Below are 16,593 nucleotides of genomic sequence, written 5' to 3'. Positions count from 1 at the left end.
TTATTTCTCATGAAATATCTCAAACTTGACTCTAAATTGCCATCAAAATACTGGAGATGCAAGTGAAGAGAAGCAAAACTAAAACAACACGATCTGTACCTCTTGTTAGCCCCCTGGCATAAAATGCGGCGGATATGGTCGACACCTAGTCTGTCTGTCCATATGTCCGTCCGTAATGATTTCATTTCCAGAAATGGAAAACCATTCAAAATATTTTAACAAAACTTGGCAGATATATCAAACAGATTCCAAAGAGGTGCCCTTTGCTATTTTACAGATTTGGGGCATTTTTTCATTTTCTTGATTTCCATGGAAACAATTTTTAGCTAGTGTCAAAAGGTGGGGATAGGTGTCGTTTCCAGAGCACAACCTGAAAACTGTGAAAGACTTTTCATGTAAACCTGGTACATGTATTAATCAAGGGCTGAAGTGGTGCTTTTTGCTGTTTTTGAATTTAAAAAGAAAAAGTTCCTGTTTCCAAGGCAACAAGTTTGACTGATTGTTGATAGTGGTGTATGTGTTTGTTCTAACCATATCTCTGTTTAAGTTTAATTTGGGGGATTGATTTATCATTGCTTATTTGGCTGCTGTGTCAGCGGAGTCATTACCTGGTTGTTTGAGTGGCTAGGTATCTATGGTAAATCAACTGATTTATCTGATCTTAATTCTGAAGTTAGTTTAATCATGTTGTTTTTAAGTCTAGTCAGGTTTTTAAGTATTTATTTTGAATTTGTTTATGGAGCTTAAAGAGTCTGAAATTATAAGAAAGTGTTTTTGTTGTTTTTTTTAAATATTTTTATTTCAATTCAGTAGACATATATGTAACATTGGTACATGAGGTATATATACATGTAGCTATTCATAGAATCTTAAAACATGATCAGATATGGGTAAGTACGTCTATTGATTGACTGAGAAATTATAATAAGTAGACTGATAATTCCATCCAATTTCTGTCGAATCTCTTAATACTACTATTTTTCATTGCAATGAATTTTTCTATTTTACATACATCTTTCAACATTTTATGAAAAAAGGAAAGCATAATGGAGTTTTCTTAGTGCTTGACTGATGAATGCATTTTTTTGCAAGAAGAATTATGTGGTTGAATAGGTAGTTGTTTTTGTTGTAGCAAAATAAGTTATCCAGAATGGTAATATGAATATCATAAGCAAGTTTTGAGTTCAGGTACATTTCAATTTCTAACCAAAATTCCTTTACAAAAACACATTCTACATACACATGGTATAAGTTTTCAGATTCAGAGACATAAAAGGAGCATATATCATCATCTATTAACTTCATTTTCCATATTTCCTTTTTGGTATATAAAGCTCAATTTATGAATCTGTACTGGAAATCTATTAGTGTCATAAAGTAATGAATGAATGAATGCGGTTTGATAAAAGTAAGAACAGTAAAGCTGTTTGCCTATTGCTGATGCTGTGTACATGTCGTCCGGTGTGATTTCGTTTGTCTGCCATTCCGTTTCGGTTCGACAGTTGAATGCACCCGGTTCATACTTTTTTATGTAACCACGTGCTGTCCGTGTGCGTGTGTTGACAAACTGCCATGCCTTGCCTTTGATGATGAACTAACTGCCATTAAATGGTCTGAATAACTGCCGAGGACTTCTTAGTTTTCTTTTCAATTAGTTTAACATCATCGGTACACAATCTACAAATAAAGAAAGTGTTTATCACACCCATTTATCACACATCAGAGGAAAGTTAGTTTATAACTATAAGTTTATCATAAAATATTCTGGAGCCCTTTGTTCTTATCAACAAGTCTCTCAAAATGTTATTTATGTATAAGTTAGCTGTGATAGAGGATCTGCCATTTATTGCTTTTTTCCATGATTTAGGGATATTAAGCATTACTCTGTTGTAGTCAAGTATAGTACCTTTAATTTGAAATTGGTTTTGTAATTCTTCAAATGTTCAAAATCTGTTGTTGCTACATAAATCTTTTAAACTATGAATACCCTTATTAAACCAATGTTTTAGAATGAAGTTATTTTTATATTGGTTATTGAACCATAATTGTTCTGATAAAATTTTGTCAATACTTGGTTAGTCAACTTTGTTTTCTTTAGTAATTACCCCAAATATTCAATATGTCCCCCCAAAAGGGATTTTTCAAAGTAATACACTTATCAATATTTGCTCCCCAAAGGAATATCTGATTGGAAGTTCTTTAATGTTGATGAAGTCTGTTTTTGTAAACTTGTCCTTAAAAATGATAATTTCAATGAATCAATAAAATGGCTGGCTGGTATCTATCATTCTCAGACCACCTCAGACCACTTCCTTCATATTTCCTTATCAAGACAGATATTTTTATTTTTGTCTGGTTTCTTATTTCAAATGAATGTATAAAATAGTTTATTAAATATTCCAATAAAATTATCAGGTGGGTTTGGAAGTGCTGAAAATGTATGAACTAATGTTGAACGAGCCAGAGTCTAAAAAACTGTGATTTTACATGTTAATGGTAGATGTCTTTTCTTTCAGTTTCTCAGTAATCTATTAATATGTCCGAGTCTTTTTTTTTGTATTCATTACCCATAGATCATGTAATGTGGGATTAATTATTATTCCCAAGACTTCCAAGTTTCCATCATGCCAGTCTGATATTATGTCTTCATGTCTTCTAGTATGTGATGTTTCTTCCTGCCATTGAACCTATCCATGTAGCTTTAGGTTTGTCAATATTTACCTTAAGACCGGATATTCTATAAAATTTATTTAAGTATCAATTGCAGCTGTTCAGATCCATCTAAAAATAACTGTGTATCATCTGCATATTGACCTAATTTATACTCCATACCATTTATTGTTATTCCTTTTATGTCGGCATTCTCTTTGGTTCTGAAAAAAGGTTGAGAGATGTCCATTTTGTATTACACAAGATGATGCATTCTTAGTTAAGATATTAACCCATTTAATTATGTTTGGTCCAAAACCAAATTGTTTCATGACCATTTTTTCATAATATAAGATGGTTGGTTCGGTTCAGGGTTTTCACTTGGTGTAGTACTGCTGATATGGTCAGTAATTCTGCTGTATTTGATATTTTGTGATGATAATTAGTGGTTATTGTATGGGGTTGGTCTACAAGGATACCTATGCTGGTTGTTGTTGGTTGTGTCTTGTGATGCATCGGTGTATGTGTGGGTAGGTGATGGCCAGTTTGAGTTGGTGTGGTTGAGATGGTTAAGTTTTTACTGAAAGTTTGCCAGTGTATTCTCTTTGAGCTGCCATGATTATTTGTTTAGTTTTGTTTCTCAGATTTATAACTACAGGTAGTTTAGAACGGTCTCTCTTAAAATGATTAGGAGCCTTTTTTTCTTTGTTTTCTAGCATTGATTATTTTGTTGCTCCACCAAGGGACTGGGTTGGGTAAGAAGTTATTTATTTGGGTGGGTATACTTTTGTGTTAAAAGTGTCTGAGTCCGTGTTTTGTATTTGTGATCATGTGATGTGTCAGATTGATTGCAGAGTTTGATAAACAGTGGCCAGTTTCGTTTTTTTAAATTGAAATTTGTTTGCTGGGTGTTTCCTGAAGTTTGATTGTTTGTTAAAAGGGATTTGTTTATTATTCTAAGTATGTTTTTAAGGACCAGTGATCACTGCCCCATGTGACATTATGAACTTCCCAGCTTGTTTTTTTAACAGATTTGCTGTCAAAGAGGTAGTTATGAATGACATGGTGATGGGTATAACTTTGAGATAATTTTAGTTCAGTGATATGACTTTAGTTTATTTTTCAACTGTGGGTGGCAGTTAGGAAGCTGGCATAAGATGTTTGGTAGAGTTTGAACTTGTAAGCAAGGCTATTGTATTTTTAACAATATAACAAGAAGGGCAGCTGCTATGAACTTTATAAGTTTGTTATGTTGTTATATTTTTTGAGTTATGGTTGCTGAAGGTGCTGTTTTTAAGTTTTGATTATTTTGCTTTTCTGTTATTTTGCCGAGTAATGTGGGTGGTTGTATGGGTGTTTGAGTGGTTGGGAGTGCTGACGGGATTGGGGGTTGTGATAGTGGATGGTTGGCTGGTAGTGGTTTGGGGACGGCGGATTTAAATTGTGGTTTTGGGCCTGGGTATTGACTGTAGTAGGGGCCGGGGTTGGGAGTTGGTGTGGTTTAAGGGGTAGGGTAGGATAGGATGTGTATGTGTATTAGGTTTGGTGGGGGGTGGGGGGTAGGGGGTGGGGGATGTGTCTACTATGGTTTCTGTGTGTTTGGAGGTGGGTTGAGAAGACGGGAGTATTTGTTTTGGTTTAGGTTTGTCTTTGAGATTATGGTTTCTGGTTGTTTGGGGGAGTGGGGGGAGGGGTTGGAAGAAACTAACTGTAGAGTCTAGGGTTTGGTCTGATAGTGGTATGAATTCCTCGTCTGTGGTAAAGTGGTGTTGTATGATTGCTGGTTTTGGTACATGTGACTGTTTTATGTTTTTATCAAGTTTAAAAATATGTTGTTTTATTGGACAGGTGTTTTGGTTTGCTATATGCTATATGTCCTTCGGCGTTACAGTTCCTACAAGAAGGGTCCCATGTGCACTCCTGAATTAGATGGTTTTCAGAGTCACATTTTGGACATAGTGGGTCGTTTTTGCCTGTAGTAGAGTCGTGATCAAAAGAGTGGCACTGGTCACATTGGATTGTTTTTTTTTCTGATTGGGTTGACTTTATCATTTAGTGTGCCGAAGTTTATGTGAGTGGGGAGTGATGTGGCTTTGAATGTTATGAAAATTGTTTAGGTAGATGTTCTGCCTGTGATGGGTTGTTTCCTCTTTACTGTTATGTATTCTGGTATTTTTGGTTGTGTTGGGTATTGGTTTGCTAATCGTATCTATTCTTCCATGTCTTGTGTCCAGGTAAATGACGCTTTGTATTTGTGTTTGCCTTCTGGGGGCTGCCAATTTATGTTTAAACCATCAATGATGGGGGCTCTTAGTGAGTTATGGAGTGCTGATTGGTTTGGTGATTTGAAGCCTCGGACGCAAAAGTTGACATATTAAATTTTATGTTCTAAATTTGGGGGTGTTTTTTTGGTGCATACTTTTTTTGCTGTTTTTATGCAGTTCCGTAGGTGATATATATATATGATCTCATGTTATTTCTGTTTGTTTTAGGTTGTGTGAGTTGGGTGGATTTGTCGGTGGTGGATCTGGCTGAGCTGTGTGGTGGTCAGGTAGTCTTTATTGTTGGTTGATCATAGTGTTGAGTTGGATGATGATGATGATGATGATGATGATGATGATGATGATGATGATATGTAGAAGATGTTCCCTATTATTCCCTGTAGGTGTGTGTCACTGTAGGCATTAGTAGACCTGACCAGTCAATATACTCTGTAGCTATTATTCCCTGTAGGCATGTGTCGCTGTAGGCATTAGAAGACCTAACTAGTCAATATAGTCCATCATTCTTAGATTGTCACAGATCAAGCTGTCTTTGGTTGGTCTCAGCTTGGTGTCTACTTGGTGTCATCATTCACTCTCTTATGGGTTCACATTAATGTCCACACTGCAGGGCAAGTCAAACTTCTGTCTTGGACTGCTCTCTCTCATCCAAGAACATCTTCACTCATCCAAGACAGTAACAGGTTCACAGTAAACATAATCAGTGTTAATGCCATGAAAACACAGAAAATATAATTTTGGTTATATATTACTGTTTTCTAAATGTAGTGTATATATAAAATTAACAATATCTCGTTTCCTCATTTTGCCTCAGTTTTTAATTGTCTAATTTAGTAATTACCATAACACTAATTTATGCGTTTGTTTCACTCAACTTGAGGGCATATTTGAAGCAGATGATGTAAATAAGACAGGGATTTTTCCAGGAGTAGTCAAACTGTAGTGAAAAAGATATCAGTATTTAGTAGAGCTGAGTATCGCCTGGTATCTTGCAATATGATTTGCGTCATGGTATGGACTGACGATACTACTGGTAAGAAAGGATGGAGTCACTGAAATACAGCTATAAAACCTCTTCCTTCATACATTTATTCATAGTTATCTGAAAAACTTTAACATAGAAAACCACAACATCAAAACAGTTCTAAATGAAGGTTGGTTATTAAATGTGACAGTTAGTTGGCCTGTCCTCGTGTTCTGCGATGGGTTGCGATGTTCTACTTTTACCATTACAGGAGGTAACTCTATCAGTTCCTGTACTATTTATATTGTATTGTGATCTCACAAACTGACAATTCAAGTATCGTGTGTACCTAAGTATCGATGATATGGTAGGTATCAGTGAATCATTACAACCCTGGTATTTTCTTCATATGTTGATGAAGTCATGTTTTGGTGAGGTGAGTTGAGGTGAGATGGGGTTTACCGTCGCGTCCAAGTTTATTGCACTTACATAATGGCATGTGTGTGTGTGTGTGTGTGTGTGTGTGTGTGGGGGGGGGGGGGGGGGGGGGGGGGGGGGGGGGGGGGGTTGGGTTGTGTGTGCCTGCATGCTTGTACACTTCTGGACTGCTGCAGAATTACAGTGCCGAGATATCATGGGGCAGTTTAACATGAATACCCCACTCAGAAACAGTATGCTGACTCCGAGTCAACCAGTCCTTGTTTTGCTAAGCGCCAGACATGGTAACAACAACAACCATGGTATGACACGGCTGGGGATCCAGGCTTCCGCTCTCCAGGCAGATGCTATACCGCTAGGCCACTGAGGTGGTCAAAGTCATGTTCAGTGTTAATGGTTGTTGGACATACTTTTGTGAGCATTTCATGGACTTGTATCCAGTTAAAAAACCAAATGGCAATCTGCTTAGAATTGGGAATAAACTGTTCTTCAACATGTCCATTTGCCATAGTTGAATACTGCTTCTTGTCTGTAATTCTTGTATTTTAAAGCCCAAATCACGTTAATTGAATAATGTCTTTTGTGCACTCACTCATTGATTTGTATTTTAGAAGTGTCCACTCTGTATAGTGTCTGTGAATATAGTTCACTGATTTGTTGTCTTATTTGAGAGATGTTCAGCAATTAGTTCTTTCAAATGTGATATGCCCCCCTAAACCTCTTTTATCTAACCAACATCATGATCGGGTGAATTTGTATGTATAACAGTAGGTTCTGGACAAGTAGGAATGCCCCCATTTTGATGTAAACATATTTTTATTTTATTAAAATTGGGATCGTTAAACATGACAACGCTTATTTTAATCCCTCACCTTACATAGAAATCAGGTAAAAAAGATGGTCAAGGTGACCACATAATATTTACACAAAAAAAATACCTTGGTGGTCATGTTAGCCTGTGAAGATCCGGGATAGGGTAGGTCTTCAGCAACCAATGCTTGTCATAAGGGGTGACTACAGGGATCGGGTGATCAGACTCGCTGACTTGGTTGATGCATGTCATTGTATCTCTATTGTGTGGATCAATGCTCATGATATCAATCACTGGATTGTCTGGTCCAGACTCGATTATTTACTAACTGCCGTCATATATCTGGAATATTGCTGAGTGCGGCATTAAACAAAAAAAACAAACAGTTAGCAAGCATGATCAGCAGTGTTTGGTTTGGATAGTCAGAATGATGGGATTGTACGTAATGTTAAGTACTACATAATGTCCACAAGGTACACATATTTGTATGATTTAAGTTTAAATCTACCAGAATTTGTGATGAAAGTATGGACAGATTTGCTTCAGATGATAGGCCTTCACATCCGTAAAGTACTGTATTAATATCATATCCTGTATGTAATATAATAAATTGCTTCTAATTTGATCAGAATTGTAACAAAAAAGAAGTAGTGTAGCAGGTCTTCATAGAAGTGACTTAAGGAAAAAACTGGACTGTCAGTTATGAATCTATCAATTTATGTCCGTTTAGGTCACTGGATCTGAGTGAGGCGGCAGGCGATATTTTGACAGAAACTGGTTAAAAAATTTGTATAATAAAAAATGTTTGTTATTGTAAGTGCATAATAATACATTTCGAGAATTTGAGTATGAGCGAGTAGATTTAATTTCTTCGTATAGATTATACTCTTATTTTGTAGAGAGATTTTGTATAGTGTTGAATCTTACATCTAATAGTTTGTAATCACTGCGAGTGTTAGCTTGGTCTGGGATACGGTTGCAGAGATAAACTGGTGCTTAGTTATTTACCATTTTGTAGAATAAAGATGAAGATTGATTTTTGCGCCTTAGTGACAATGCTTTCACATTTGTTTCTGTATACAATTTCTGTGCTTATGTGCTTTGTTGCACAACATGCAGTGTTCCCGCTGGATTTTGAAACTGCCAGTCCTGGTGGATTATCAACTCCAAAAATTACAAGTCCTCCCTAATTTTTGTTAGTCCCAAATTTCAATAAATCAAAAATGTACAAACTTTACCTGGTTTTAATTCCCTCAACATGTTCAATCCAATGATGTCATCTCTGCAGTAACATACTTAGATCTACAAGTCATTCATACAAAGTTCAGTCACACTTTTCTCTCTCTTTTTTGAATATTTCGAGACAAAGTCGCTACACATATTTAACCTGGAAGCAAGGCAAAATGTTATTTCCTTCCACCAAAAGTTGACAAGGGGAAACCCTGACGGTAACAGACAATCTGACTTCATTCTGAAAAATTTAAATATGGCTTATGTTTTGTTCAACAACAAAGATTTTTATAAGGTACTAATTATATTTGCCGCTCAACAGGGACTGGTAGTCACATGAATTACCAGTACAAGCCTAATTTTACCTGTAAAAAACTGTTAATTACCAGTAAATGGAAACACTGATATGGTTCTTAAAGCATCCAGTTTTAATCTTTCCAGTGTCAGTTCGTGATTTTGTAGTACAATTATTCCCAATTTTACTACAAATAATCATTTTTTTTGTTTTTTATTGTTTATGAAATGAAGTACTTGTTCCATAAAATGGGCTTTTGCCCAGGGCAGCAGAAAGACATGACATGTAGCACAACTTATCAGTACATCTTAGATTTTTATGGAAAATATCATACTTCTTACTCACACATTCACTCTAGTAATACAAACATACTGCATATATTAAGTATGCATTAACTATTAAATCTTGTATATCATATTGCAGTGCAGGAAAGTACATGGTCTCAAATATCACATTCTTAAGTATAAAACTGAAATTAAAATGAAAGCTGCTACTGGTTTTCGAAAAGTTTAACAAGTGGGTAATTGTTTCCTTTTCATTGTGACAGAAGGAGCACTCATCGTTTTAATTAAGTACATTCAGGAAAGAATTAGTTGTGAGAATTCTGTGGGTAAGTTTGTATTGAAATCAACACTGTTTTACATCCTGTTTTGTACTAAATATTTTATTACAGATATTGTTCCAATTTCAGTTTTCAAAATGTAACTCCCACTTTTCCTGCCCTTTAGTTTTTACTGCTGTAACAGGGGGGCTCAGGTAGGGTGAATATTTTTTCATATGTAAAATCTCTTGAGCCACATGAATAAGGAAACGTGTGTACCCCAGGTGCACCTATTTCAATCTACACATCCTTATATGTGTAACAGTTTTTGAGAGAAAGTAATGTGTTTTGGAAAAGTTGGTAATTTATAGTGTTTCATGAAAAAATCAAGACAGAATCTTTCAGTAGTTTTTTAACTGAAGCAGTTTTTCATAACCCTAATATTAAATGTAGCTCCAAGAAACACAGTGTGAATCTCTCGACATCAGTTTATTCATGTTTTCTAATTCTCATAGTTGCAGAGTTACTGTTAGCGTTATCAAATACCTACGTTGATGATGATGAGGTTCAGAAAACTACAAAAAGAAACAAAACACTTGCTCAGTTTTCAACACAAACCTGAACCATTCAAAGTATTCAAATATTCAAATTCAAAGTTGCATCATAATAATTACTTGAATGAAATGTTTCTGTTTAGATCATTTCTACATAAAGACAATGTAAAGATGAGAGAACAAAACTCACATCTGTGTTCTGCCATAAATCATGTCTTTGTTTTAGCCCCTTAAGACAGGGTAACAACAAGTACCATTGTTTAACATTGTTTGGTATGCTGCGGACGGGGATTGAACCCCGGACCTTCCGCTCACTGGGTGAACATTAGACCATGGGTGAAGGCTAGACCATGGAGTCTGTCACTTAACCAAGGGCACTTGTGCACTTTAAAATATTTTAAAATATTATAATTAACTGATACTTTTAATAATGTGAAACATTAGACTGCTCGTACATTAAAATTATTTGTTTCTGGAAATATTGGATAAGGGTGTCCCCAAATTATAAACTTGGTCAAGGCAGATAAGAAGTTTCTATCATATAAGGAATGTAATGAAATTTATGATATCTGTTCATCCTATTTACAATTTTAACTATTTGTAGTTCCAAGTCATGAAAGTACATTTATTGTTCGTTTGTTTCTATATATTTATATAATTTTCACTACTATTTTGCCTTTTTTGCTCAATGGAATCTGTTTCAGGGATTATTCGAGACTGGGTATTCTCTGGCATTGACATTTTATATTAACTGTTGGTCATGAAGCAGTAGGATCACCAGTGCAGTTTCTGATTTGCATGTACAATGTATCCTGTGTATCCTGTAAACAACAACGTGTTCCATTCCATTCAGGATGGACAGTAAAACACTTCAAAAGTACAGAAGATGGTGCTGTGAGTGGCAGTGGTGAGTGTTTTCTGGGACAGGCTATCAGAAGAATTATGGGGGTGTCAAATATTGCCAGGTTAATGTTAAATTAACCGCAAATGGCAAATAGAGAGCTGTTCATGTTCATGAGATCGTCTACATGATAGCTACCAGCCAATTCAGTTTAGGTGCAATGTCTCCCGTCTCTGTGGGAACACCTGTGGGGTGGGGGCACCTGTTACTGGAGACCCATCCCATGAAGCTCACCCCCTGAAGGTCCTGCCTGGACAGTGGTGGGGTGCCAAGATGCTTGGTCACCCTCAGACTGTGACAAGGCTTGTTTTTATTTGATGGCTAACAGATCTCTGACTTACTGAGAAGTGGAAGTACAAACAAGATTATTATATTTGTCATGACATCATTTGGGTGAGTTGATGAAGTAGACAGAAAATGATGATAATTTGACTTAGGCTGCAGGATGTGTCTATGTTTGCAGGTCATGTAAACATGCATTTAACTTTTGTCAGGAGTTTTCTTCTTTTTATCTGGTGTTATCAGTGGCCAAACATTATATACATTATTCATGACAAAAGCAAAGACCGGTAAATGATGATACAAGAAGTGTACTTAAATTATGTTTTCGGTTTGTGGCTTCTGACTTTAGCCTGTTTAATTGTGTTACTATGGTTACATGAAGTGGGAGATCTGTAAATCAACAAATTAAAGTGTTGCCAAGTCTTCACGTAAGTGTGTTACCTTCGTTATGTTACATTTTTGTATGATTTCATTAGTGTAGAACCAATAAAGTGTGGTATTTCTTAATTACTGAAGCTCAGTCAAATGTTCAAATCGTGTCAGATCCAGCAGCATCTCTCAAACTTGAATGGCAGGTATGTTCATGTCTAGCCTCTTTTGATCACCGGTATGATCAGGGAGAGGTTTTGTAGTTTGTAACTCTCTGAACCCAAACATTACTTGAATAGCGCAGACGATGGGAGTACGGCCTTCCCCTCCCCAGGTCCAGCTCCTGTTAAGTAAAACTTTAGCAGTTGCTACATTTTACAAGCCAAACATGATGAACCATAATTGATAAAACCATAATTGATAAAACTTCAGACCTCCATGGAACCATCGTCAGGATCTGGACCAGGTCCAGGGTAGGGTGAGGCCGTACCGCCATTGTCTATACTACTGCTTGTGTTAAGCTGGGAGACTGCATGAGTGAGTGAGTAATAGAATGTTGTTACAAAAGGAGAGAGTGAGTGAATATTGTTTTCCACCCCTGTAAGTGATATTCCAGCAATATCAGGGAGTGGACACAAACAATGTGTTCACACATAGTACCCATGTGAGAATCGAACCAGGGCCTTTGGTGTGACGAGCGAATGCTTCAACCACTAGGTTACCCTACCACCCATTTAAAGAAAGGAAGATAGGCAAGACATGGTGTGAGATGTGTGTCAGTATCGCATATGGACATGAGATGTGTGTCAGTGTTGTATATGGGCATTAGACATATGTGTGTCAGTATATTTGATAGTATGCCCCCCCAAAAAAATTTAAAAAAATAATTTAAAAAAAAAATACAACAACAAATACTACCACACATGGCGTAATTTGTTCTCACCAAACATTGACAAATCACACATAAATTACATAAAGCATATTGTACATTTACAGGACATCCGTATAGCCGAGATATAGATGATCACGAATTCAACTGTTGTCATGGTTATCCTTGAGTACATGACACTTTCTATGGATAGTGACTAGTGTTATTTATCATCCAAAACTGACTCCCACAGGAGATATGCTTGAGTGAGATCAAGCATCACTGCAATGAAATTGCATCTCAATGCTTTGCAGACCTTTGTGTAAGTGTAAACATGACGTCTCAATCAAATGACATCACTTATGGCTCTGCTACTGAAGCTGTTAGCAGTACTTTTTACACTTAATCCACACTTTGATGCCACGCGACCATATATGGTCCCTCCCTCACTAAAATGTCCCTTTTCAACTGTGAATTGAAATTATAACCATCATCACCCTTATCATCCCGGCTTCAACATCGTCGAACTCATAATTTATACAATGCTACGGATTGCGAAATATGGTGAGATTAGTGAAGAGGTTACTACTCTTCTCGACCTTTTTCTGACGTGTTGAATTTTATGCGAATGACGGCGAATTTGTTATTATGCACCCATGCCACATACACGTAACTATTATAATATCACACAGCCAAATTGAAAAAGAAATTGATCAGACGGGTCAGACATATTTCTTTTAAGTCCGCAACGGAAGTGTTTTGTTCAAGTATTGCATATTTATATTGACCGTTTCAACGATTTTGATTGAATCTATACGTGCACTTACTCTTGGGTGGTAGTACGTTAGTATAATCTCCTTAATTATTAAGAAATAATAATGATGTCCAATATTGAGCGATGTCAATTTGAGTATTGTTACGGCTGTTTAGCGATGTTGCACATTTTGTCCTGTGAAAATGTCCCATGTCAATTACACCGAAGTTGTTTTGAAAGAGCACGGACACTGAAACCTACATAGATGTAATCGGGATTTCTTTAAGACATAAATTCAAAGCCGTCATTCATTTTGTCTTTGAAACAGTCTGCGTTTGAAACAATCACGACCACTTCCGTCAATTTTGTTTTGACGTCAAATAACACTGGCAATTTCAACGGGATTTTATGTCGGCAAATAAAAATCACGGAAAATTCTCAATGAATGTGTGCCATAATGTCTATCACCGTTAGGATATGTATTTTCCAATCGTATGAATTATTGGGACATGTAGATTTCAAACACGAGCGCTCACTTGGCTTTACTTTCCCCAGTCGTGTGCTTCCATATTGATTACGTAGAAAAATAGGCTACTTAGATCAGTACTTTTTTATTGGAATGCAAACCCCTCTCAGCGATAGCCAATTCGCGGAGTTCTCTCTGCTGTCGCTGTCACCAGTCAAAGCTCCCCACTGTGATAGGTGGCCAGAACCATGCTAGGAGTTCAACTCGCAACCGACTGACACATTATGTTTACAAACAAGTGATGACTGCCGTGACGCCGAATACGCCTACCCCAGCGAAATTAATTTCTTTGTTTGTCAATTTGAATTTTATTTCGTATCAACTATCATATAACTGGAACAGTAGAAATGTAAGGGGGAAGTTGGGTGATTTTATTAAACTGGTTCAACTGTTGATTCGCGACGCAAGCTTAGTGCTATTCTTTTTTGGTAGACAGGAACCCAGTCTCGTGTGTTGTTTTTGTTATCAATCTCATTAAACAAATAAAATGGTAAAATTTATTTTGGTAACCTTGTCAGTCGCAAGTCTTTTTCAAAATTCACTATGATGGCATTCCCACAGACACAATTAAACACAGATATTAACGCGAATACATTCGGGGTTAAAGGGCAAATTTCAAGATTCGTTTCATGGTGCTTCCATACTGACAGTGGCGATGTTACCGAGAGTGTCACGCGCTGGGAAGGAGCTTGATTGAAATAGTTTGAAGGGGGAGATGCATTATTGAATGTACAGTTCTTTACACAAATCTTTTAGTTATACATATATAACGTTGTACTGCCTTAAATATAGCTTCATCTGTAACAACGTGATCTGCATTGCCGTATAACAGTAGGTGTACATCAACAGGTATGTTATGAACAATATGTTTTAAGGTTGTTAAACATATTTTCACGATGATGACTAAACAATGTACATTCCATGAGATAATGATATGCATTTTCACATGTATTTGAAGATGTACAGTTCGTGTGATCTTTGATACCAATTCTATATAAATCATAATTCAATTGACTGCACATGTATCTCAGTTTTGTGTGTAAGATATTATATTTTCTTTTTCCATATGCGAAGTACGCAGGTGACGTGTTTACAAACAGTTATTGACACACGATTAATTACCACCTAACGACGTACAACTAACACCCCAGCTAACACATAACATTTTCAAAACATTTTCAAAAGGTTTCATTATAGTTTTGCAAAAACATTTTCGCCAAAACATTTTATTGACGTTTTAGAAATGTTTTACAACTATTCAAAATGTTATTGAAATGTTTTCAAAATGTTTTTCAAGAACATCATGCTATAACATAGGCGAAACTATTTCATAACATGTTATTACAATGTTTTCAATACATTGCAGAAATGTTTTGCCAGAACATGTTTTATGAAATGTTATCATCATGATTTAAATACACTGTGTACACATATGTACAATCATATGAATAAGGTGTAAATGTTCAATAATTATTAAAAATGTTATTGAAATGTTTTTAAAATGTAATTCAAGAATATCATATCAGAACATAGGCGAAACTATTTCATAACATTTTATTACAATGTTTTTAACACGTTGCAGAAATGTTATGCCAGAAACTATTTCATGAAAATGTTATTGAAATGTTTTCAAAATGTTTTTCAAGAACATCATGCTATAACATAGGCGAAACTATTTCATAACATGTTATTACAATGTTTTCAATACATTGCAGAAATGTTTTGCCAGAACATGTTTTATGAAATGTTATCATCATGATTTAAATACACTGTGTACACATATGTACAATCATATGAATAAGGTGTAAATGTTCAATAATTATTAAAAATGTTATTGAAATGTTTTTAAAATGTAATTCAAGAATATCATATCAGAACATAGGCGAAACTATTTCATAACATTTTATTACAATGTTTTTAACACGTTGCAGAAATGTTATGCCAGAAACTATTTCATGAAAATCTTATTGAAATGTTTTTTAAATGTTATTTAAGAACATCATTCTATAACATAGGCTATACTATTTCATAACATTTTATTGCAATGTTTTCAACACATTGCAGAAATGTTACGCCAGAACATTTTTCATGAATAGTTATCACCATGTCTAAAGTGAGTACCTATTACGACTCCAACAGCCTATAGTTGAACACAAGTTTCCCAGCTAGCACACTATGTTTCATAATGTTGTAGATTGGTACCGCAGTAATATAACATTTTCACAACAGTTACAGTCTTATCTGTAGACTAAATGTCTAAGGTAAATATAGCAGACATGAGTAAGACAAAACTTCACATGATTTGTTTGTTGCTGATCACAGATATTGTCACAGGCACATTTAGTCGCGCATATTTTGCGGGGGCGTGAGAGAGACCGTTGATAAGTGAATAAATATAGATCTACGGTAAAAGACATTCTCTCACATTTAACCATTTTTCATGACTAGTTATTAAAATATCTAAAACGTTTTTTGAAAATTTATGACAAATATTAAAAATTTTTTTGATGTTCTTAAAACGTTTGTAAAAACTGATATCACACAAACGTTTCTAAAACATTTGTAAAATGTTGTGACATAATGCCTTGTTGTCGCGGGAAATGACGTTGGAATGACGTCACACTATTTCGTCATATTTTGCACCCGCCATCATTAGTTCAAGTTTACTCTGCATCTGAGTGACGTGCAGCAAGCGGAACAGGATCATCGAACTGTGATTTCTTAGAGGGTAAGTTCATTTTCAAAAGCAGTATCCGCTTGTTGTTATATTTATGTACATTATGATATTTACATGATTAATGTATCGCAATACTCAGAAGTCGCGGGGGGTAGAAACTTGTACTTTGCCGTCACTAGGCCTGCCTTGTGGGCTTTCGGTTTTCGATCGTAAGTGTAGGGCCTACCAGCCATTTCGTCCGTGTTATTTCTGAAATGTATTATTTAGAGCTTACTGTACTACTAACTTTGATTCTTTTTAAACTATCAGCAATTTCGCTCATTTCAGTCCGTGGGAAAGGTTGAGTTGATTTCTGTTTTACTGCGAAGAGGAGCAGTCAAAACAAAGGAAATATTTTTCGGTCGACGGTAGTTATTGTCTACGTGTAAAGCGTAATATTAGGTTAATAAACC

This window comes from Haliotis cracherodii, unplaced genomic scaffold (assembly GCF_022045235.1).
Source record: "Haliotis cracherodii isolate W230 unplaced genomic scaffold, xgHalCrac1.p SCAF_21, whole genome shotgun sequence".
NCBI classification, from domain to species: domain Eukaryota; kingdom Metazoa; phylum Mollusca; class Gastropoda; order Lepetellida; family Haliotidae; genus Haliotis; species Haliotis cracherodii.
Note: the sequence above shows the minus strand (reverse complement) of the source record.